Genomic DNA, 3,833 nt, shown 5'->3' on the forward strand with positions numbered 1-3,833 from the left:
CTTACCCTTTTCGTTTCGCATCCCTAAATTTCCGAGTACCTACGGTGGCTTGCAAGGGAGGAGGAGCTGCCCTGGCGTGGCACTGTAGGTCGCTAGTCGCGTGGGCGGCCGGCGACGGACACGGCTTCTCGTCAGCGGCCGCCAGTTGCCGCTCGTCTAATTTTTCTCCGCCGCGAAACTTTTTCGCGGCGAATAGGGTATGCCTCGTCGACTCCTTAACTTTGGTACTTGTTAATTGATGCTGGCTGGTTTGTGAGATCCATTGACGAGAGAAGTTTCGAGTTCAATCCCTCTCAGGTATCTCTCTGGCAACTCTTTTGAATTAAACGTGTGTTTTCACTGTTTCTCCATTTCAGTAGTTTTAATTACATATGTGGAAGAAAAGTGTTATGGTAGCAACAAAAGCAACAGAACAACATCTTTATGATTTGGGGTCAACTACATTAACCTTTCCCCCTTGTTGTCTGCTGAAAGTAATATCACTAATCAAACTAGGAGCCATCAAATGCCTGCTTAATTGCTCCTAATTGATTTCAGTAGTCTTCTATTACAATTGCTTTTAGATCGAAGAACTTATGAAAATTTATATTGTCGAGTGTGAAATTCCCTGTGCACCAAAATGTAAGGAAGGAAAAAAAAAAGATATATTCCATTCAAAATCATAAATAGGCAATGGGAAACTGTCATATCTTTTGGCTCAGCATAGTACCTCCATTCCCCCATAAAGTTAAACAAATAAATAAAAGATCCTAGCTCCGCCCTGTTTGAAGTTCACAGGCTCTGATCATCTGATTATGTCACCTTTTTAAGATACTTGTACATAGAAATTGTTAAATTCTTATCATTCCTTGTCCAGAACTAGCAAAAAAATATTAGCTTTTTAATTCTTTCTTATGATGAGCTTGGGCATCAAAGCATTGAACCAAAATCACTTGGTAAAAGTTTTCTGCAGCCTTTTAGTTGTATGCATGTTATCATACATGGTATGCGCATCAAAGCGTTGAACCAAAATCACTCGTTGAAGGTTTTCTGTAACCTTTTCTGGTACGAAGCTAACTAGGTTTTAAGTTGTTGTCTTTCTTATGCTTCAATCTTTGTTTGGCACTCTCTTCAAATTTTGTACGCATATGAGAGTATTTATTTATCTTCTTGAAACTTATTTTGTCTGATGGCAGGAGCATCAATTTGCACATTTGCAACGAGAGAATGACAAGTTTCGGGCTGATACTGAGAACAAGTATAGCGAGCTTCGAGCTGATATTAAGAAATTGAGTAACAAATTGCAACTGGAGTTTGAGAAATTGTATAGCGAATTGCAGCTACAGGTTGAAAAGTTATATTGAGAAATTACGAAGCGAAATGAGGACAGGGATCGAAAAGCTTAGGGTCGAGATTGAGAAATTACATAGCGATGCGAGGGAACAGAAAAATACTATTTCGATATATGTAGTTGGTTTTACGATTTTTATAAATTATGATGTAAACTGTTTTCTGTTTCCACAAAATATACATCAATTATGTAAGATAAATTTTACTTGATCATTCTAATGCTAAAAGCTGGTCTTTTTTCTTTCATTGTATTTTATGTGTGAGAAGAATTCTCCTCGCTAAAACCAAAACTAGTCTTGTTCATGATCTAATCGTATGTCGTATGGATCACGGTGGAGTGTCGTGTTTCAGTCGAGATGGGGAACACAGATCGGGCGAATCTGACTCCATTATATCATCTCTCACCCCCCGTGCACGAGGGAAATAATGTTCCCTGTTCAGACCGAAGCGGGTGAATCCCCACCACCCCCGACAAATCGCAATGCGCCAAAGCAAGTTGTCGGACATCAGAGCGGGAACAGTGACGATGACGCTGATGTGGTATTCGTCCGCTCGATCCATTGGCTAGATTTTGGAGACCTGCACAGTCTACTAACTCACGGAGAAGCTTTCCACTGAAGCTATGACGGCCCCACGATCTCGCAATCTTTTCTCGCATCTCTCCACCCACCCGAAGCATGCATGCACAGCTCTCTTCGTCCCTCCCAAAACAAGCACAAGACCCACTAGGATTGAGAGCAACAGCAGAGCAGAGGGAGAGAGAGCATGGCCCGCCATCACATGGGGTACTTTACGGCCCATAGGGAGGGTCCGGACATGGCTCCCACTGCCGTCCTTGCGTCGCCTCCTCACCACCCCGTCCGACGTAAATGCGGTGGGTGAGGAGACAATCGTGTAAGCTTAGCCTTCCTATTGTCACACACTCTCTCTCTCTCTCTCTCTCTTCAAACCTTCTGCACCATGTTACTCGTAGGTTGATCATTCCATTCTCTCTCTCTCTCTCTCTCAGCCTCTCAGCTTGTCTCCACCAGAGCTTGATGATCTGAACTCTTCGATGGATCCTGCCTCAAAGTACGTGCTGCCGGCTTGATAGACGCCGGCGACAATCCATTCCAAGAACACCTCCCAAGCGAAGTTTTGATCGAACCTGCTCGATGCGTTTGTCTGTACTAAAGGGGTGATTCCACTCGAATACATGCGCGACAAAAGTCTATGAGATACATCGATGCTTCCATCGATACGGTTCGAAGATAAACTCCACCTCATTTTGCCTCATGTAGTCTTCTTGGGGTAGTGATAAGAGTTCTCATGTTGGTGCATATATGTATCTCATTTAAATCAATTTCTGTAATAGGAATGTTGTGTGATCATCTTATGTCCAACATTCTCTTTTGGAGTTGAAAAATGTTCTATCTGTTGAATTTAAGATTGGCGTGAGAATCTTAATTTGAATCTCAAATTCGACTTATCATTAAGTAGAAATCTACTTTGTCATGTCCATCACATGCATCAAGGCATCAGATGAGAGTGAAGACAGAGGGTATAGTCTTTTAATTTACATTAAAATTAAAAGATTGATTACTTAGATATTAGTTAGTTTCACTTGTAGTCCATAAGATTTCACCAATAGAAATCGGAGCATTAATTCATCATCAATTCACTATGTGGAACTATTGGAGCATCTCATCAGTTCATCAATCCTTCCTGCTCACTGTGGACCTATTGAAGACCACACAGCAGTAGAAGAAAGGCTCCCCTAATTCTGCAACACATCAGAGAAAATTGCAGTGGGGATGTCCAGTAACACCAGGTTTAGGTGCATGTATAACATGTCGTATTGCTCATGAGAATGCATTCCTTGCCACATGAAGCTAAGATATATTTCCATCTCTTGTGCCTATTTAGATAGCTTGCAAAGTTATTACTGATGCTGGTTTGCCCCAGATGGCAGAAAATATTTCATGGCAATGGCAGGAGCACAACAAATACCATCAGTAATAAGCACACACATTTCATTCTTCCAAATGCATGCTTTCTGTATTTAACTAGTAATACCAATGAAACAATGTAAGCTTTCATCAACAGTTCAGTATGTTCGATATAGGTGGTTGCAAGAGTCAAGCTATCTGTAATTGAAGTTTGGAAGTGTGCCTGAATTCCCAGAAAACCTCACTTTCACTACATATTTCATGCATTACTAATGCTACAATTCACAACCATGTTCTGATTAGTATTTCCAATACCAAAAAGACAAAAAAAAAAAAAAGTACAATCTTATTTCTATGGTCAAAGAAGTACAATGCCATGAATAAAGGAACATCATAAACATTCTTAGACTATGATGATTAATTATGTTGGGTCTAAGTTCTTGGTGGTTCCAGAATAACATGAGGGTTCTCCCCTCTGTTATCATCACCAACAAAGTAAAAAGAGAAACCCTACTCAACAAGTTCCATCTGCTTAAAGTCCATAATAAACCCTTGAATCTAAGAAGTTAAACTGTG

At 40.7% G+C, this 3,833-nt stretch overlaps 1 long non-coding RNA gene across 1 annotated transcript; it reads left to right on the forward strand.

Annotated features, from left to right (window-relative positions):
- On the forward strand, positions 1-1,575 carry LOC135634376 (uncharacterized). Its single transcript, XR_010495335.1, has 2 exons — positions 1-297; positions 1,176-1,575. It is a non-coding gene; the product is annotated as an uncharacterized LOC135634376 (long non-coding RNA).
- Positions 1,576-3,833: the final 2,258 nt, after the last annotated feature.

Source organism: Musa acuminata, chromosome BXJ3-3, assembly GCF_036884655.1.
Source record: "Musa acuminata AAA Group cultivar baxijiao chromosome BXJ3-3, Cavendish_Baxijiao_AAA, whole genome shotgun sequence".
NCBI lineage: Eukaryota > Viridiplantae > Streptophyta > Magnoliopsida > Zingiberales > Musaceae > Musa > Musa acuminata.